This window comes from Phyllobates terribilis, unplaced genomic scaffold, assembly GCF_046119375.1.
Source record: "Phyllobates terribilis strain yellow unplaced genomic scaffold, ASM4611937v1 Scaffold_9__5_contigs__length_417890890, whole genome shotgun sequence".
In the NCBI taxonomy this organism is placed as follows: domain Eukaryota; kingdom Metazoa; phylum Chordata; class Amphibia; order Anura; family Dendrobatidae; genus Phyllobates; species Phyllobates terribilis.
Window position 1 is genome coordinate 5745839 of NW_027362769.1, and position 22177 is coordinate 5768015.

The 22177-nt window shown below is 47.8% G+C and overlaps 1 protein-coding gene across 1 annotated transcript in view; it reads left to right on the forward strand.

Annotated features, from left to right (window-relative positions):
• Positions 1–22177, forward strand: part of COL5A2 (collagen type V alpha 2 chain) — a 386801-nt gene that overhangs the window by 88686 nt on the left and 275938 nt on the right. The window lies entirely within an intron of this gene.

Genomic DNA, 22177 nt, shown 5'->3' on the forward strand with positions numbered 1-22177 from the left:
CCCAGCTGGACACACAGGGTGGGAGCCGACTGGACACACAAGGAGGGGCCCTGGCTGTACACACAAGGGGGAACACTGGATGAACACACAAGGGGGGGCCCAGCTGGACACACAAGGGGGGGCCCAGCTGGACACACAAGGGGGGCCCAGCTGGACACACAAGGGGGGGCCCAGCTGGACACACAAGGGTGGGCCCAGCTGGACACACAAGGGGGGGCCCAGCTGGACACACAAGGGGGGGCCCAGCTGGACACACAAGGGGGGGCCCAGCTGGACACACAAGGGGGGGCCCAGCTGGACAGACACACAAGGGGGTAGCCAGGCTGGACACACAAGGGGGTAGCCAGGCTGGACACACAAGGGGGTAGCTGACTGGACACACAAGGGGGGAACCCTGGCGGGACACACAAGGGGGAACCCTGGCGGGACACACAAGGGGGGAACCCTGGCGGGACACACAAGGGGGGAACCCTGGCTGGACACACGAGGGGGGAACCCTGGATGGACACATGAGGGGGGAACCCTGGATGGACACATGAGGGGGAACTCTGGCTGGACACACGAGGGGGGGCCAAGCTGGACACACGAGGGGGGAGCCCTGGCTGGATACGCAAGGGGGTCCCTGGCTGGACACGCAAGGGGGAACCCTGGCTGGACACGCAGGGGGGGGCCCGGATGGACACACAAGAGGGGGCCCTGGTTGGACACACAAGGGGGCGAGCCCTGGCTGGACACACAAGGGGGGACCCTGGCTAAACACACAAGGGGGAACCCTGGCTGGACCCAGGCAAAGGGGGGTGGGCAGGATGGGTATATGGGGGGGCAGGCTGGACACATGGAGGCCAGGATGGATATATGGGGGGCAGGATGGATATATGGGGGGGCAGGCTGGACTCATGGAGGCCAGGATGGATATATGGGGGGGGCAAGCTGGACTCATGGAGGCCAGGATGGATATATGGGGGGGGCAGGCTGAACACATGGAGGCCAGGATGGATATATGAGTAAACAATGGTGCAGCGGTCTCAGGGAGCGCCAAAGGAATACTGGACAATTTAGTAGATGTCAACCGACTTTTATTCTTCCTCCAATACCACTGCCACAACGCGTTTCAACGGTCTAAGCCGTCTTCATCAGGTGGGGTAACCACGTGTGTCAAAATTGTTGGTACCCCTCGTTTAATGAAAGAAAAACCCACAATGGTCACAGAAATAACTTGAATCTGATAAATTACAAATTTTTGAAAATGAACAAATGAAGGTCAGACATTGCTTTTCAACCCTGCTTCCACAGAATTTAAAAAAAAATTAAACTCATGAAATAGGCCTGGACAGAAATGATGGTTCTTCTTAACTTAATATTTTGTTGAACAACCTTTTGTGGCAATCACTGCAATCAAACCATTCCTGTAACTGTCAATGAGACTTCTACACCTCTCGACAGCTATTTTGGCCACTGCTCATGAGCAAACTGCTCCATCCAGTTGTCTTGTGTGTGAAGGTTGCCTTCTCCAGACGGCATGTTTCAGCTGTTTCCAAAGATGCTCCATAGGATTTAGGTCAGGGCTCATAGAAGGCTACTTCAGAATAGTCTAATGTTTTCCTCTTAACCATTCTTGGGTGTTTTTAGCTGTGTGTTTTGGGTCATTATCCTGTTGCAAGACCCATGACCTGCGACTGAGACCAAGCTTTCTGACACTGGGCAGCACATTTCTCTCTAGAATCCCTTGATAGTCTTGAGATTTCATTGTACCCTGCACAGATTCAAGACACCCTGTGACAGATGCAGCAAAGCAGCCCCAGAACATAACAGCGCCTCCTCCATGTTTCACAGTAGGGACAGTGTTCTTTTCTTGATATGCTTCATTTTTCCGTCTGTGAACATAGAGCTGATGTGCCTTGCCAAAAACTTCCATTTTTGTCTCATCTGTCCATACTACATTCTCCCAGAAGCTTTGTGGCTTGTCAACATGTAGTTTGGCAAATTCCAGTCTGGCTTTTTTACTATTTTTTTTTTCAACAATGGTGTTCTCCTTGGTCGTCTTACATGAAGTTCACTTTGGATCAAACAACGGTGGATAGTACGATCTGACACTGATGTTCCTTGAGCTTGAAGTTCACCTTTAATCTCTTTAGAAGTTTTCCTGGACTCTTTTGTTACCATTCATATTATCCGTCTCTTTGATTTGTCATCAATTTTCCTCCTGCGGCCACGTCCAGGGAGGTTGGCTACAGTCCCATGGATCTTAAATTTCTGAATAATATGTGCACCTGTAGTCACAGGAACATCAAGCTGCTTGGAGATGGTCTTATAACCTTTACCTTTTAACATGCTTTTCTATAATTTTCTTTCTAATCTGAAACAACTCTTTCCTTTGTTTCCTCTGGTCCATGTTGAGTGTGGTACACACCATGTCACCAAACAACACAGTGAGTATCTGTAGCCCTATATACAAGCCCACTGACTGATTACAAGATTGTAGACACCTGTGATGCTAATTAGTTGACACAACTTGATTTAACATGTCCCTTTTGTCACATTATTTTCAGGGGTACCATCATTTCCGTCCAGGCCTATTTCATGAGTTTAATTTTTTTTTAAATTCAGTGGAAGCAGAAAAGCAATGTCTGACTTTCATTTGTTCATTCTCATAGATTTTTAATTTATTATTACTTTTGTCAGATTCAAGTTATTTCTGTGACCATTGTGGGTTTTTCTTTCATTAAACAAGGGGTACCAACAATTCTGACCACGTGTGCATATATAGTATATACAGAACTCCTGTGTATGTCACTGGTGATCACTGTATTATGTATACACTATATACAGAGCTTCTGTGCATAATGTCACTGGTGACCACTGTATTACATGTACACTATATACAGAGCTCCAGTGTATAATGTCACTGGTGATCACTGTATTACCTGTACACTGACACTATATACAGAGCTCCTGTGTATAATGTCACTGGTGATCCCTGTATTACCTGTACACTATACACTATATACAGAGCTCCTGTGTATAATGTCACTGGTGACCACTGTATTACCTGTACACTATATACAGAGCTCCTGTGTATAATGTCACTGGTGACCACTGTATTACCTGTACACTATATACAGAGCTCCTGTGTATAATGTCACTGGTGACAACTGTATTACCTGTACACTATACACTATGTACAGAGCTCCTGTGTATAATGTCACTGGTGACCACTGTATTACCTGTACACTATATACAGAGCTCCTGTGTATAATGTCACTGGTGACCACTGTATTACCTGTACACTATATACAGAGCTCCTGTGTATAATGTCACTGGTGACCACTGTATTACCTGTACACTATATACAGAGCTCCTGTGTATAATGTCACTGGTGATCACTGTATTACCTGTACACTATACACTATGTACAGAGCTCCTGTGTATAATGTCACTGGTGACCACTGTAATACCTGTACACTAAATACAGAGCTCCAGTGTATAATGTCACTGGTGATCACTGTATTACCTGTACACTGACACTATATACAGAGCTCCTGTGTATAATGTCACTGGTGAACCCTGTATTACCTGTACACTGACACTATATACTGAGCTCCAGTGTATAATGTCACTGGTGGTCACTGTATTACCTGTACACTGTACACTATATACAGAGCTCCTGTGTATAATGTCACTGGTGATCCCTGTATAACCTGTACACTGACACTATATACAGAGCTCCTGTGTATAATGTCGCTGGTGGTAATAACAGTGTTGTTAGTATTGTGGTTTGTATTCATGATCAGTATTGTAGTATTTGGTCACTTTGGGGTGGTGATATGTGGTCTGGTCATGGTGTGGCCGTATTTGTTCCTTGTATGTGGTATTATTCGGTCACTATGTGGTGGTAATATGTGATCTAGTCATGGTGTGGCGATATTTGTCCCTTTTGTATGTGGTATTATTGGTGTTGATATAGTGAACTGTGTTGTGTATGGCAGTCATTTTGTTCTTGCTGATATTAACTAGGAAAAGATTTTTATCCATTAGGCCACAGCCCCACCATTAGTATTTGGTTAGTATTTTTTCTCAGGAGTCGCTGCCAAAACCAGGAGTGGGTGATAAATACAGAATTGGTGACTTGTTTCTATTATACCTTTTCTCTGATTGTTCCTCACCTGGTTTTGGCTCCTACTCCTGAGAAAAAATACTGACCGAATACTGACCAAATACTGATAGTGGGGCCGTGGCCTTAGAGATTAAATACTTGGACCAGAGCGGCAGAGATGCACTTACAGGGGTTCTCTGGTGAAAACAAGTAATCACTTCTCCACAGGATCAGTGATGATATTGATTGGTGGGGGTCTGACTGCTGGGACACAATCGGCAGAATGTGAAGCTTTTCTCCCCATTAGACTGGAGCGGCATGTGAGATGCGACCACTGATCCATTCATTCCCTCAGTGACTGTGAGCGCTGCTCTTTTTTGGAAGCTGCATTTTAAAATGGGGATAAGTGTCCTGTCAGGAATGAAACTTCCCCATTCTTCTGATAGGCGCGTTTTCCAATGTTCGGATCCAAACGATCAATAAGTGATCACCGATCCTGTGGATCCCATGGATCGGTGATAACTTGTTTTAACCAAAGAACCCCTGTAATGCAAACTACCGTAATTGTACATCCCAGTTAGTGTCGCACAGTAGATGTGCAGGAGCCGCCAGTCAATGCTCCACTATAACAGGGATAGCAGATATCAGATATTTGCATATGGCTGTAGGTGGGCCCCTAGAGTCAGTTCTCCCTGTGGGCCCCAGACACCCCAGTCCGACCCTGATAATAATTATACTACCTGTACTCTGGGTCAATTGATGGCACTTTCCTGGTGACTGCCCCTAAATTGATGTGTTTTGGCAGCTTTTGGTCCTGTTTGAAGGCATTGTGTGTACTTTTGGTTTTGGCACCCATCGAATAAAATGGCGTTTGGCAATGTTCGGCGAATATTCGACAATTACATTGGCAAATATTGCAAAAATGGCGATTGTAATCTAAAACGAATATCGAAATATTTACTCGTCTCTACTCTGAAACATCCTTAAAAAAATTATGTGGGTGTTGCATCACGGTCTCTCTGGTGATATGGTGGTGGAGGATAAGGAGAAGGAGGAGGGCAACATAAAATAGAACAATTCCTGAAGGGTATACGCATGTCTTGGTGTGAAGGGGTGCATGGGAATAGACCCCCCAAAAAATAACCACTGGATTTGAGATTGTCACGGGTTAGTCAGAGGTGACAGACAGTGGTCCTGCAGTGGTTTTCAGGAGATCTCCATGTTTGGCAATGCAGACAGCTGCCTAGATAGGAGGCTGTCTTTAGGACCCAGCGACTACCTCCCTCTGGCCTGGGTGTATATATAACTGATCTCTCCAGGTGGACGTCGCCTGTTATACTCATTTCTACTTGGAACTTGGCTGAAGCAGCATCACGTCCTCTCTGGAGTTTTGAGGCCGTGTGCTCTGTTGGAGTTTCTTCTAAAGCTAAGTTGTGATTCCCCTATGTTGTCTTCCCCTTTTGTCTCTAGAGTGAAAGGCTGTGTGCCCACGTAGCATTTTTCAAGCGTATATGCTGCGGAATTTCCGCAGCGTAAACGCTTGAAAAACGCATGTATATCCGCACCCCATGGTCCCCAATGGCATTCCGCAATGTCAATGCCCATGCTGCGGATTTTTCCGCAGCGTTTATGCTGCGTTCAAAAATCCGCAGCATGTCATTTAATGTTGCGTTTCCGCATGCAGAATTGCCTTTGTCCAATGCATAAAAAACGCAAGGCAATTCCGCATGTGGAAAACGCGTGATAAACGCGCGAAAAATGCGCGATAAACGCGTGCGGAATTCCGCATGCATTTTTCCGGGAGAGGACTTGCAGAAATGAAGCAGAAATTTTCTGCTTCATAAATGCAACGTGGGCACATAGCCTTAGTGGAGGTTGACTAGTGCTCATCTCCTTCCACCCCAGATATAGCCTTACACCAGGGAAAGTAGGGCGAGGCAAGTGATCGGCGACAGCTGCGGAGGTTGTATAGGGACGTTAGGGGGAGACAGGGTGACGCTATTCCAGATTAGGAGGTCACCTCTTCCCCCTTTCCCTAATGTCTGGGCTCCCTTTCCCCTCTGTGTTGTACTCACACCTGGCGTGACTCTCTGTGTTGCACTCACATCTGATGTTACAGTTTATGTTTGATGCTATTGTCTGGTGGTGTTGAGAAGTCCGGCCCAATTCAGCCCTTGTTCATTTTTATAAGAGTCAGCCTGTCAGCATTTTCAGTTGACAGGCGGATGCGCCTACCAGTTTTATCAGTTATAATGCCCCGACAGCACTAAAAACTATCTCTGACAAAACGCTAGCGGCCAGGACCCCCAAGGCGTAGAAAGGCAGTTCATGCCATATGTCCAGCTTGCATCTTACAAAACTTTTCTCTCCTTGTCAGAGTACCCCGTGTATCAGGGCCTGGGCGCTGGGAGGGTCTGAGGAAACTGTCCCAGACCTTTGACAGCATTCTCATGCCTCTGTCGTATCTGGTTTGTGTCTTCCTTGCTTGTACTCCTTGGTTGTCCAATGAACTGTCTGACTGTGACCTCTGCCGCCAGTGTTGTCAGATGGGAATTTTTTATTTTTTTTTATAATTCTTCAACAAGAGCCTGAACTTAATATCTGCCAATATGAACTCCTTCGGTTTCCTCCCTCTACTAACCTACCTATACCTGACTTTGCAATTTCCTTTAGGTGCTGCCACCATAACTCCCACTCGGCACGCCTGCTATCTTGGAGTCATATTTGACGCACAACTTTCCTTTATTCAACCTGGAAAATCACTCACTTGCTCATATCATCTGCACCTTAAAAACTTCTCCAGAAGTCCACCTTTTCTCACCTTTGATACTGCAAAAACTCTTACGGTCACTCTTATTCACTAGAGCAAATCTCCTCTAATTGGTCTCCCTCTAAACAAACTGTCTCCTCTCCAATCCCTTCTGAATGCAGCAGCCAGGGTCATATTTCTATCAAGCTGCTTCATCGACGCCTCTACCTTGTGCCAGTCATTGCACTGGTTAGCTTAAACAATCACTACAGAATACAAACTCATCTCTCTCACCCACCAAGCTGTCCACAGTTCTGCACCGGCCTATATTGCTTTCCTCATTTCTGTGCAGCACCCCTTCTGTGCCCTCCGTTCCGCAACTGATCTATGACAGACATCCTCCTCAATCAGAACCTCACACCTCCATCTCCAAGAATCCTCTCATGCCGTGCCAGTTTTCTGTAATGCCCAAAATGCGTTCAATGCGATGCTCACGGTAAATGCAGGGGAACATAAAGTCTGCCTTGTGTGTCAGACTGCCAACAGCCAAGACTTCCCTGTTCTCACCAAGAGTATTACTGTCTATGTTCTCTTCCTCCTCCTCATTATCACCCAATCTGCGCTGAGATGAGGCTGGACTTGGGTAGCATCACCCTGTACAGTCCCTTGTTCCGCCTGCAATGCCTCCTCTTTAATCGTGAGCAGCGAGCATTTCAGAAGACAGAGAAGCGGGATGGTGACGCTAATTATTGCATCATCACCGCTCACCATCTTGGTGGAGTCATCAAAGTATTGGAGGAGGGCACAGATGTCAGACATCCATGCCCACTTTTCTGCTCTTATGTGCGGAGGCTGACCTGAATGCCGACTTATGTGTTGAAGCTGGTACTCAGCAATAGTGTTGAGCCACCCACGTAGTGTTCGAGTTCGGTTCGGTTCGTCGAAGGAGGGGGAGACACAGATATAGGCATGTCATGCCCTTCTAAAATCCAAAAAGTGAGAAGCCGACACGTTCAGTCCGCTCCTGCCCGTGCCACCTCCGTGTCGCCGGGTTTATGCCAGAGCCGCGGTGAACCCTGACGGCCAGCCCCCCTCTCCCAATACTGGTGCCTGTCCGCTGGTGGGTCGAGCGAGCCCCCCTGTGGTGGAGGCAGCTCTAAGCTTTTTAATTTAAATTGTCTCTCTAATTTGAATGAATACACTTTAAATCCATTTACAAGGATCTATTGGAGGGCAAGTCTCATGCCAGCAGCCGCGTAATTCCAGCTCCAGTAGCGTCCACTAAAGCTGCTGCAGTTAAAAAGCTTTTATAAGGATCGAGCTCGGCTGTCCACCGCAAGGCATCCTACTGCCAGTCCCAGCCCCTATGCCTTGGGGTGCCTCCTGATGCTCTTCACTGAGTATCCCGTGGTCCCGAAGCATTTCCTTTGAAAAAATTAAGTGTCCAAACTACAGGTGGTGTAGCTTGCTTAACAGCCGGGATAATCCACTGACTAGCAGACACTGCTACTAGGCACAAAGTATTTCCTGGGCTAGATGCAGTTAAAAATTTGTAATTAGATACTCTCGTTGGATGCTGAGAAAGCATTCCATAGAGTCTCCTGGCACGCCATATATGATTCTCTTAAAAAGCTTGGGGTAGGGGTCTAGGGGACCCTTTTATAGCCAAAATCACGGCCCTGTATCGCAATACGTCACCTAGGCTGAAGATAAATGGAACTGTAGCACCCTGAGGGCTCGGTTGCTACAGAGGTATTGCACCTCACCCAGAGGTGTGATATCTCGCTCTCAGGTAAGGATAGAGTGTGGATCAGGACCCGACACCTGCATGCATTACACCACATTGCCGTGGGGCAGGGCGAGCAATATGCCCCTGAGATGGGCACGACAGTCCCTGTCCCTGGCTGGAGTGGGGGGAGGGAACACTGAGGAAGGGGAACCCTGTAGTGCAGGAGCAGGGAGGAAGCAGTTCCTGGGTGCATTGAGAAGGGAGTATAAAAGGTGGGCACCATCTTAGTTCAGTGCAGAGAAGTCTGAGCAGAAGTGGCAGGGAGCAGGGGCTCTGCATGAGCTCTGCTCCGGAGGCGGGCCTAGTAACAGAGGCCCAGGCCTGGAAGAGGGAGAAGGAAGGAAAAGGAGCGGAGAAGGCTCCAGGAAAGAGGAACGAAGGGATCCCAGGGGTGCGGACGGGCGAGTCGCCACCGCACGCCCGAATCCACCTGCATGGAGGGGTCAGGCCAAAGGGGGAGACCGGTCCCCGAAACTAGTGGAGGCAGGAAACGACCCTCAGCTAGAAACCGGAGGCTGTGACATTTTATGTGGCGCAGCCCCTCGCTACACCCGCTAGGAGGGCAGCACATAGGGTCAGGGAAACTGGCGCCAAGTTTACCAAGAGGAGGCCCGAGGCAGCCGGACAGAAGGGTTGGTAAGAAAGGCCAGACAAAGGACACACAAAGGGGGTCCTGTGAAGCGCTCCAAAGTTATCTGGGAGTTGTCTGAGCCCCTCACCTGGTGAGCACAGTATGACGTGGGCAGACGTTACCTGCAGACGTGGTCTGGATAATAAGAACTGTGAGTAAAGGCCCTGGACTGCATCACTGACTCCGTGTCGTTACTGCTGCTGTCCTGCACCATCACCCCCATCCTCCGCATACACTGCCCTGAGGCTATACTCCTCCCGTGGGGAGTTATGCTATGCTCTGCTGCACCCACAACACTAGCCTCAGCGGTCTGCCCTGCAGCGGCGGTTCACTCTGACCGCAATCCACGGGTGGCGTAGTCGGATATTTAAACATCAAAACCACATAAATAGTTCCGCCACTGGTTTGACCACCCTGAGCCACGGAACCGGGTCGCCGCCACGAAGACTACAACCACCAGCATCCACCAAAAAGGGTCCGGCTCCGGATGTCCCAAGGCCCAGGGGGTGCATCAGAACATTTTCATCACCTTTCACAATCACCAATGGGACAAGGCAGGGATGTCCTCTGTCCCCTCTCTTATACATCCTAGTGACGGAGCACCTGCTCTCATCAATTCGCCATAACCCCAATATAGGTGGATTCAGGTGGGAGGCACCGAGTACAAGTGCTCTCTATTTGCTGATGATGTACTAGTATATATCACTCAATCACATATATCCATCCATGCTGTTATGGCTGAAATAGATCACTTTGTTACATGGTCAAATTTTAAAATCAATGCAGCGAAGTCTGAGGCCCTCGATGTCTCCCTCCCCAAATCCATATAGGATTCCATCCAGTCCAACTTTCCCTTTGCCTGGCCCTCACAGGGTATCAAATACTTAGGAATTCCTATTCATAGAGACCTCTCCCATCTATGTTATCTTAATTTTGGGCCCTTTATTGAACAACTCCATACAGACCACGGTTGGCAAGTTAGAACTGTAAGATTCACTACGTGAACCACTGGTGTTTTGTGGAAAAGCACATGTACACTGTGTTCCAAATTATTATGCAAAAAGTGTTTAGGAGTGATAAGGGAAGAATTTGTTTGTTTGTCAGATAACTCATTGATGGTGATGTGTGTCAGGGCTCTTTATATCACTGTAAGCAATTGCAGACACCTGTGCTAATAAGTTTGGCAGGTGTGTCCAATGAAAGGCAAGACTACTTAAGAAGGCTGTCTCACATTATTAAGCAGCCTACATTTTCTGCCAAAATGGGAAAGAAAAAGGATGTGTCGGCTGCTGAGAAGCAACAAATTGTGGAGTGTTTAGGTCAAGGCATGACTACAATCAACATTGTGCGATGATCAGGATGAAGTGTCTTGGCAATCAAGAAGTATGTAGCTGATTCACAGTACACACGTGTGCGTGCTGATAAGGGCAAATTGAGGACTCTTTCCTACAGGCAATTACGTCAGGTTAAAAGAGCAGCGGCAAAAAAGTCTTGTCATAGCAGCAGACAAGTTTTGAAGCTGCTGGTGCCTCCAACGTCCCCCGAACAACAAGATGCAGGGTCCTTCAGAGGTTTGCAGCTGTGCATATGCCATCCTGTCGACCTCCTCTATTCACTTCACACAAGCAGAAACGGCTCCAGTGGGCCAAACATTACATGAAGACTGATTTCAAAACTGTTTTGTTCACGGATGAGTGCCGTGCAGCGCTCGATGGTCCAGATGGATGGAGTGGAGGATGGCTGGTTGATGGACACCCCACGCAAACACGGCTACAGCGCCAACAAGGAGGAGGTGGAGTAATGTTTTTGGGCTGGAATCATGGGGAGAGAGATTGTCGGCCCCTTTAGGATCCCTGAAGGCGCTAAATATGAACTCCATAATGTATGTGGATTTTCTCAAACAGCACTTCCTGCCATGGTTCAAGAAGAAGAACCATGTATTTCACAGCAAGATCATTTTTTTGCATGATAATGCACCATCTCATGCTGCACATAAAACATCTGCATCTCTGGCTGATATGGGCATAAAAGGGGACAAACTTATGGTGTGACCCCCATGCTCCCCTGACCTCTACCCCATTCAGAACCTCTGGAGCATCATCAAAAGGAGTGTCTATGATGGCGGGGGGCAGTTCACATCTAAGCAACAGCTCTGGGAGGGTATTCTGTCCTCATGCAAAACAATTGAAGCAGAAACCATCCAAAACCTGACAAATTCAATGGACGAGAGAGTTCAGAAGCTCCTTTCGAACAAGGGGTCGTATGTGAAAATGTAACATCACCTAGAATAAAGTTTTGAGTTGAAAACTGTTTGATTTCAGTTTCTAATAACCTGCTAATGCTTATAATTTCAAAAATGACCATTTTTTTGGTCTTTATTAAAATGAAAAGGTTGATCGAAAAGTTTGGGGGATCTAAGAGTGTGGCAACCCAGTAGTCATGATTACTTCGAATTCTGACAATATGAGGGTCATGTTGCAGGTAGTGCAGCAAGAAGGCACTTATGTGTCTTGCGCATCTCGGAGCCCCAAAATTATTTTCCGGGCTAGATGCAGCTACAAATTATTATTAATTTTAAATCTGATGGAGCTTAGTATAGATGGGCTAATAGGATCAGTGCTGCACACTGCTACAAAGCCCAAATTATTTTCCAGTCAAGATACAGATAAACATGATTAGTAATTTGAAAGCTTAAAACGGTTGGTAGGGTGATTTTAACCAATCATCAAGCTTTTACTCTCCCCAGGATGACACAGGGGTAGAAAAGTCGTTTTGGATCCATGATTTGTTCATCTTTATGAACGTGAGTCTGTCTACATTATCAGTGGAGAGCCGCGTTCGCTTATCTGTCAGCACACCACCAGCAGCGCTGAACACACGTTCAGACAGACCGCTGGCTGCGGGGCATGACAAGATCTCCAAGGCGTAAGTGGCTAGCTCCGGCCATTTATCCAGATTGGAAGCCCAAAAAGAGCAAGGGTCCAGTGACACAGTCATGGCTTCAATGTTTACTTGGAGATACTCCTGTACCATCGTCTTTAGGCGTTGACTATGTGTCAGACTTCTTGTCTCCTGTGGCCTTGCAAAGGATGGGCTAAAAAAGTGGTGAAATGATTCCGCAAAATTGATGTTACCAGCAGATACTGTGGTTCTGTTACGGTTTGAGTGCTGAACACTTGACGGTCCCACGGTTGGCAAGTTGGAACTGTGAGATTCACTACGTGCACCACTGGTGTTTTGTGGAAAAGCACATGTAAGATTTTGCAACAGTCTCTGCTGATACTCCTGCATGCGTGCATCCCTTTCTATGGCAGCAATAATTTCTGCAAATTTACTTTTGTACCGGGGATCTAACAGTGTGGCAACCCAGTAGTCAGGATTATTTCTAATTCTCACAATTCGAGGGTTATGTTGCAGGTAGTGCAGCAAGAAGGCACTCATGTGTCTTGCGCATCCAGGAGCACCAAGTCCCTGTTGAGTTGGTGGCGAGGTAACAATCATGCTTCCTTCCTCTGTCCTCTCCCCCCAACCTCGCACAACAGAAATGTGATCAAGGTCTCCCTCATCTGATGAGTCTTCCATCAGTTCATCCTCCACTTCTTCCTGGGCTCCTGCACCTTCCTCACTAGTTTGGCTGCTACCATGCGCCCTGGTAAAACCATCTCCCCCACCCTCACATGCCTGCCGCCTTGGTGCTGCCGACCGTCTGGACCTTGCAGATGTTAGCCCTTCCGCATACAACTCCTCCTCCTCTACTTCCTCCACCTCCTCTTGTGCCACCACCTGACTCCGAATTCTGTTTAACATGTGCTCCAGCATGTAAATCACCGGAATAGTCATGCTGATAATGGCATCGTCAGCACTAAACATCTTCGTCGCCATTTCAAAACTGTGCAGAAGGATGCATAGGTCCCTGATCTGAGACCACTCCTCCAGCGTGATTTGCCCCACCTCCGGATCTCGTTGGCCCAGGCTATACGTCAGAACGTATTGCACCAGGGCTTGTCGGTGCTGCCACAGTCGCTGCAACATGTGCAGAATTGAATTCCACCGGGTAGGCACATCGCATTTTAGCCGGTGAAGTGGCAGGCCCAACGACTTCTGTAGAGATGTAAGTCGCTGAGCTGCGGGATGCGAACGGCGGATGTGAGCACACAGCGACCGTGCCCTCTGCAGAAGGCCATCTAGTCTGGGATAGTGGGCTAAAAATTGCTGGACAACCAGGTTCAACACGTGAGCCATACAAGGCACGTGTGTGACATTGCCCTGGCGAAGGGCCGCACCCAGGTTTGCAGCATTGTCGCACACGGGCTTCCCTGGTTTCAGGTCCAGTGGAGACAACCATTCATGAAATTGGTTCTCCAGAGCTGACCACAACTCCTCAGCTGTGTGACTCACATTTCCCAGACATTTCAAAGTAAAAACCGCCTGATGACGTTGAGCCCTACTGCCAGCATAGTAAGGAGGTGTGCAGGATCCCTTCTGCGCAGTTAGAAAGCTTGTGGCATGACCAGACAGGCTTTGGGTGCAGGTGGAAGACCGAGAGGAGGTTGAGGAGGCAGAAGCAGTGGAGGAACTTTGACATAAAGAGGATTGACGCACAACTTGTGGGGACGGCAAGACTTGGACAGCAGCCCCTTGTCCTGCTGTCACCATAGTTACCCAGTGCCCAGTCAGCGACATGTAACGCCCCTGTCCATGCCTACTCGTCCAAGTGTCTGTGGTGAAATGCACCCTGTCACACACAGAGTTTCTCAAAGAAGCGGTGATGTTGTGTGCGACATGCTGGTGGAGCGCAGGCACACCTTTCTTTGAGAAGTAGTGCCGACTGGGCATCTGGTACTGGGGCACTGCGACGGACATAAGGTCTCGAAAATCCTCTGTGTCCACCAGGCGAAAAGGCAGCATTTCTGTAGCCAAGAGCTTGCAGATGGTGAAATTCAACCTCTTAGCTTTCTCATGGCTAGGAGGAAATGGTCTTTTACTTGTCCACATCTGAGGGACCGAGGGCTGGCTATTGTGCTTAGACGGGGTTGATAAGGGTGTCCCCGGCAAACTGCCGGTCTGTGAGGAAGATGCAGGCGGACATGTTAGGTTGCCTTGATCCAAAGGTGGTGCTATCGATGTCGGACAGCGCTCAACACCAGCTGGTGTTACCACCTCCAAAGAAAATGATGACCTACCAATCACGCTGGCTGTTGCGGGTAAAGAGGTGGCAGGTCTGCGCCCCAAAACAGTTGTGACTGCTGTCCCCCCAGTCACAGAGGATGAAGAGGCCGCGGATGCACAAGATATGGCAGACGGTGGTTGGCCCGGCCGGCTAGGCCGCATTGTAGCACACTGAGCTTCCCACTGCAACTTATGCTTCATGTCCATGTGCCGGTTCATGCATGAAGTACTCAAACTATGTATTTTTTGGCCTCTACTTAGCTTTTGCTGACAAATGTTACAGATAACACGAGTTGGGTCATCTTTATCGATCTGAAAAAATGCCCAGGTTATGCAAGGCTTAGCACCCATGCGACCTGAAGAGCCACCACGACTTGTGGTGAGAGGCAGAGTTGTGTTTGAGGATGCAGTTGTTGACGTGCTTCCAGTACTACGTCTCTGTCCAGGAAGGCGCAACCTGACCTCGTCGTCACTAGCATCTTCCTCCACCTCCTCTGCTGACCTCATCTCTTGGCTGACTGTGGGTTGACAGTAAGTGGGATCTCCAACCTCATCATCATCACCCTGTGCGTTATCACACCCGTCGTCCTCAGAGCCAACCTGTTCCTGCCCTGACAAAAAACTAAAGTTGTCGCTCCAATCAGGTATTTGAGTCTCATCATCGTCTTCCTCATTGTCTCCACCAACAGGAGTTACAGTTTGGGAATGAGGGTCTACATTATGGTCAGAACCTTCTGCGTCTGGTCCTGGATCCGATTCATAAAGATTCTGGGCATCAGTGCAGATCATTTCCTCGTCTGGATTCACAGAAGCGCTGGAGTCGACCTCTGATTCCCAGGCTATAGTATGAGTAAACAACTCTGCAGACTCAACCATCTGTTCTACCTCATACTCAGACGGGCAGCTGGAGATTTGGGAGCTGTGAGGAAGCAAGTGCGATTGGGGTGACAACTTTGAGGACTGGAGTATTTGTGATGTTGAAGTTGATGTGGAGGAGAGCCCACTTAAAGGAGCACTTGATATCCGTTGAAGCATCTGCTGTTTTTGTGCCTCATCTGGAATTTGTAGCGATTGGCGTGGCCGTAAGAAAGGGATCTTATCACATTGTCCGCTAAAAGAAGTAGACATTTTAGTTTGGCTGGAAGATGGTCTTTCTTCTGCAGATGTTACTGTTGCTTTAACACCTACCCCACGGAAACAACCTTTTTTCCCCTTCCCAACACGCCTATTCCCCTTTCCACCAGCAGCAGGCCTTTTTCCACTCATTTTGGTGGTTAACTAATTCACAACTCTGGAGTTGTTTGCACAAAAAAACAATGGATGGGAACCGAGCAGAGCTGAGTGGCCAAACTGTGGTATTAGGCCAAAACTATTGGCTGGGTTAGATGCAGAAAAAAATTATATTCAATTTGCAACCTGATGGAGGTCAGTATAGATGGACTAATAGAGAAAGTCCCACACACAGCTAGAAGCCCAAATATTTTTTCAGAGGTAGATGCAGAAAAAATATATATTCAGTTTGCAACCAGATGGAGGTCAGTATAGATGGACTAATAGAGAAAGTCCCACACACTGCTAGAAGGCCAAATATTTTTTCAGAGGTAGATGCAGAAAAAAATTATATTCAGTTTTCAACCTGATGGAGGTCAGTATAGATGGACTAATAGAACAAGTCCCACACACAGCTAGAAGCCCAAATATTTTTTCAGAGGTAGATGCAGATAAAAAATATTTTTAATTTGCTACCTGATGGAGGTCAGTATAGATGGACTAATAGAGAAAGTCCCACACACTGCTAGAAGGCCAAATATTTTTTCAAAGCTAGATGCAGACAAAAAATTATTTTCAGTTTGCAACCTGATGGAGGTCAGTATAGATGGACTAATAGAACAAGTCCCACACACAGCTAGAAGCCCAAATATTTTTTCAGAGGTAGATGCAGAAAAAAATTATATTCAGTTTGCAACCTGATGGAGATCTGTATAGATGGATTAATAGAACAAGTCCCACACACAGCTAGAAGCCCAATATTTTTTCAGAGGTAGATGCAGAAAAAAAATATATTCAGTTTGCAACCTGATGGAGGTCAGTATAGATGGACCAATAGAGAAAGTTCCACACACTGCTAGAAGGCCAAATATTTTTTCAGAGCTAGATGCAGACAAAAAATTATTTTTAATTTGCAACCTGATGGAGGTCAGTATAGATGGACTAATAGAGAAAGTCCCACACACTGCTAGAAGGCCAAATATTTTTTCAGAGCTAGATGCAGAAAAAAATTATATTCAGTTTGCAACCTGATGGAGGTCAGTATAGATGGACTAATAGAACAAGTCCCACACACTGCTAGAAGCCCAAATATTTTTTCAGAGCTAGATGCAGAAAAAAATTATATTCAATTTGCAACCTGATGGAGGTCAGTATAGATGGACTAATAGAATGATGCTATGCCCAAAAGATTTTACTTCACTAGGTGCAGTAAAAAAATTGGTATTCTATACACAGGTGGTATATCTTGCAACATAGATAGGCTACTCCACTGACTAACACACTCTGCAATAGGCCAAAAAGGATTAGCTTTGCTAGATTCAGCCAAATGCTGTGAAAAAAACTTGCACAGCACTGCCACAGACCTGCCTGGCAAAAACTGATAGGAACTGATGTAACCTAGTCCTGAAAAGGACTGCAATTACAATTAGTCTATTTACTCCCAAGCTATCTGTAGATTTGTGCGAAAATTGGCTTGAAATTAAGAAGGTATAGCGCACACAGCAACAGCGGTGCCATCTAACACGCAGCTGCAGCAGTGAGAAAATGGTGGCGACGGGGAAAATGGCTTGGTCTTATAGGGCAAGGACATGTGACATACACTGCCAAAGACACATGCCCTTGCTTGTGTGAAAAAAGCACTTCGCTCCGTGTGTGCGCTGCTGATAGGCTGACAGATTGCACCTCCCCACTGTAAATGCGGGAAAGAGAAAAAAAAATGGTGATCTTCATTATTCCTGCAGCATTCCATCCCCTGCCCCTCCCCCCACCCCGCTGTACACTCAAACTGCGTATTAACATTAATTTTCATCATTACTGAGAAAAAATCCAGTTATGATTTTGGTGCACGAACAGTTATCGAACATAACCTCGAACAGCCGAATTTTTCTCAAATCGTTCGTGTTCGCCGAACGGCTCGAACACCGCCCAAAACAGCTCGAATTTGAGATTGGCGAACAGTTCGAGTAGAACAACGCTCATCTCTACTCAGCAACTGCTCTCTGCTGCTCAAAATCATTCCAAACATTTGCAACATTGATTTCCAATGCACAGTCAAATCACACACCCGTCAGTGAGCTGGAAGCTGCAAATGCTGCTGAAGCCCTGCCAGGGCGGCGGAAGTGGTAACTGACTTTTTGAAATGGGCACACACGCGACGTACTTTCACAAGCAGCTCTCGCAGATCCTTGTAGATTTTGAGAAACTGCAGAACCACTAAGTTGACCACATTGGCCAGGCATGGTACATGTGCGCGCTTGCCTAACTTCAGAGCTGATACCAGGTTCTCTGATACAGCTTTCAACAACTCTGCAATGGTGTGCGGTTTGTTGCCTAAGCATACAGTCCTGCTTATTGTTATTGCCACACACGAAGTTTAAGTAAATAATCTGGAATATTTCCTGAAAAAATGAATCAAGTGATGGAGATGGAGGCTGGAGAGGAGGAGGAGGTGGTGCAGGGGCTGAAGAATGTAGGGGTAGCACTGATTGACCCAGGGCCTGCAACCCTCTGCATCGGAAGGACGTGTTCCATCCCAGGGTCCCACTGAGTCCCGGCTTCCACAATATTAACCCAGTGGAATGCGTCATTGAGATGAACCGTCCTTGGCCACATTCACTTGTCCACGTGTTTGTGGTTAGGCGGTCCTTCCCACTTAAGTGCACTGGGAAGGGCACAGGTAATGTTGTGAGACCCGTGCTTGTGGAAGGCGGAGACGATACCTGGAGAAATAGTGGCATCTGAGGACCGAGTATGGACACCCGGCCGCCGCCATGAGGTTGTGGAAAGATTCCGACTCCACGAGCCTAAAAGGCAACATTTCAAGTGCAAGCAGCTAACCAGAAATGTAGCAGTTTAGTATTGCGGCCTGTGGGTGGGTGGCTGGCTGGCTGCATACTTGCGCTTGCATTCCAAGTAACAGAAAACTAAGCAGATTGTGAACTCTATCATCATCATGACCTCACCTCGGCACTATGAACTCTCCTGAAGGAGAAGCCAAGGCCCACCAGAGGATTCTCTGGCTCTCTGATGGGCCCGTCCAACACTGCGGAGAAGCAGTCCTGGCTAAGAAAAGTGTGTGGGAAGGTTCCTGGACACTCTATGGCTGCTTTTTTACTGAGGAGGAAACCCACGCAAACACGGGGATAACATACAATATCCTTGCAGATGTTGTCCTTGGTAGGATTTGAACCCGAGACCCCAGCGCTGCAAGGCTTCAGTGCTAATTACTGAGCCACTGTGCTGCCCTCTCTGTTCTCCCTCTGATATTTAACATGCTGGACAAATTTGCACCTACTGCCACTCAGTATCTTCAGCTCCTTTGTGAGAAACTAATTTATTTGGGCAGTCACTCATTCTACCAAATAAAATTCCTGAGAAGGAAATTGTGGACGGCTTCGCTTCTGGTACTGGGTGCCAATACCAAACCACTGGAAATATTCCAGGCTGGTTGGAGCCAAGCTGATTCCCACAAAAAAGTACCAGCAGCAAGCTAAGGAGATGGTGGCCTCTATCATCATCACGACCTCACCTCGGCACTATGAACTCTACTGATGGAGAAGCCAGGGCCCACCGGAAAATTCTCCGATTCTCTGGTGGGCCCGTTCAACCCTGTCGAGAAGCAGCCCTGGCTAAGAAAAGAGTGTGGGAAGGTTCCCGGACACTCTATGGTTGTTGTTTTACTGTGGACTGGCTCCGTATAGTCCCTGGCCACATTCACCTGTCCATGTGTTTGTGGTCAGGAGCTCCTTCCCAGTAAGTGCACTGAGGAGGGCACGGGTAATTTTCTGGGACCCGTGCTTGTGGAAGGCGGAGACGATACCGGTTGAAATAGTGGCAGCTGGGGACCGAGTATGGACACCCGGCCGCTGCCAGCATGAGGTTGTAAAAAGCTTCCGCCTCCACGAGCCTAAAAGGCAACATTTCAAGTGCAAGCAAGAAGTCCAGAAATGTGGCAGACCAGTATTACGGCCTGTGGGTGGGTGGTTGACTGCATACTTGTGCTTGTATTCCAAGTAACACAAAGCTAAGGAGATGGATGATCCAACCATCATGAATAATTTGGTCGTTGTCCAGGAGACCAAGCACAATATTAACCCAGTGACATGCATTAGTGAGATGTACCGTCCCTGGCCACATTCACATTTTTCTGGGACCCGCGCTTGTAGAAGTCGGAGACGATACTGGGAGAAATAGTGGCGGTTGTGGACCGAGTATGGACACCCAGCCGTCGCTGCCATGAGGTTGTGGAAAGTTTCCGCCTCCATGAGCCTAAAAGGCAACATTTCAAGTGCAAGCAGTCCAGAAATGTGCCAGTTTAGTATTGCGGCCTGTGGGTGGGTGGCTGGCTGCATACTTGCACTTGCATTCCAAGGACAACTGAATGCTGCAACGGGACAAGGACGTGGACGGTGATGGTTGCAAGTCTGCAATGACAGATGCAGGGTGAGAGGCATCTTCGCATGCGCCATGGACAGGGGATTGGCGTGCACGCACAACAGCGGAAGAGGCAGTGGCATCACCCGCAGACACTGTTTCTAGACCTTGGTGCTCGGGCCAGCTGGTCAGGTGCTTTGCTGTCATGTGCCTCAGCATGCTGGTGGTGGTCAGGTTGGTAGTTTTAGTGCTCTTGCTGATGCTGGCCTGGCAGATGTTGCAAATGGTCTTTTTGGGGTTATCTAAACAGTCTTTAGAAAAGAACCAGACTGAGGAAGACCTAACAGTTGTACTGGCAACTTCCGTCATGTTGGTGTTTCGGGGAGCATTTGCCCACCTTGTGTCTGTGGCCACCACACTGCTTGTTCCTGCCTGTTGTGGTGCTATGCCTCCCTCCCCCTGTGTGCTGCTGTCCTCGCTCTACATGTCCCTTTGCCAGGTTGGATTAGTGACTTGATCGTCCACCTCTTTGTTTTCCACTTCCGCGCCCTGGTCCTTCTCCTGACTTTCTGTCCATTGTGTCTCATCATTATCCACCTCTTGCCTTCAGATGACCATGGCTCCTTAAATCACTACATGTGGTTTTATGTTGCCCTGCTTGAAACTGGCCGGTCGAGAGGCCTAAATTTATCGATGGAAAAGTGATCAGCTCTTGGGGTAACCCTGGACTCTAATCTCTCCTTCAAACCACATATCCAAGCTCTTTCGAATTGTCCAAGTGTGGGATCAGGTGTCTCAGGGCACTCAGAATGGTGGGAGGAAGGATGATCAGGGTGAGGAAAATGCCGACTCCAAGTTAAAAAAAATCTCCCGGATCCGCACATTCCTCAACCACGAATCTACAAAAACACTAGTGTACGCGCTCATCATCTCCCTTCTCAACTACTGCAACCTCCTGCTCTGTGGCCTCCCTTCTAACATTCTCGCATTCCTCCAATCTATCTTAAACTCTGCTGCCTGACTAATCCACCTGTCCCCTCGCTATTCCCTGGCCTCTCCTCTCTGTCAGTCCCTTCACTGACTCCCCATTACCAAGAGACTCTAGTTCAAAACCCTAACCTTGGAATACAAAGCTATCCACAACCTGTCTCCTCCATACATCTGTGACCTAGTCTCCCAGTACTTACCTGCATGCAACCTCCGATCCTCACAATATTTCCTTCTCTACTCCCCTCTTATCTCCTCTTCCCACATTTGCATACAAGATTTCTCCCGTGCATCCCCCCTTCTCTGGAACTCTCTACCCCACAATTTCTGACTCTCACCTAATGTTGAAACCTTTAAAAGGAAGGTGAAGACTCACCTCTTGCGACATGCGTACAACCTGCAGTAACCCTCGCTCCACCATACCGCTGCAAAACCAGCTCTATCCTCACCTACTGTATCCTCACCCATCCCTTGTGACTGAGCCCTCACGGGCAGGGTCCTCTCCTCTCCTGTACCAGTCAGTGTCACATTTTTGTTCAAGATTATCCCTTTTATACATGTAAAGTGCCATGGAATAAATGGTGATAAAGTAATAATAATAATGTGATCCAGACTCACATCTACTGAGACTGTGCCATGTTGAACACAGGCTGGTGGTGGTGGCAAACTGACTGGAAACTTTATCTGTTATCCAACCAACAACCTTTTCACACTGCTCTGGCTTCAATAGTGGTGTTCCGCGGCCCCCTAGAAATTGGGACAGGAAGGTAGTTCGACATGACGTGGGTGTTTGTTGTGCTCCCTCAGCAGGCACAGTTTCATCTTGCCCAAGGCCTCTGCGTCCACTTCCCCGTCCCTTGACACAGACCTTGCCCATTTTAAATGGAGTTTAAGATTTGTCACGTTGCCAAAAATGTCTGTATTATTACCGCAATAATATAGGATCACATCTGATGAGATGACCACAGTTTTAGGCAGTGCCCTGGGAGTCAGAGATGCTTTCAGCCCCAGGGGTCTTCCCCATGCTGTTCCTATGTCACATATCACATGGCCAGATAAGGTTGTAAAATGTTAAAATGACAATTCCCGGTGAATGCATTTGTCTTGGTTGAAAGC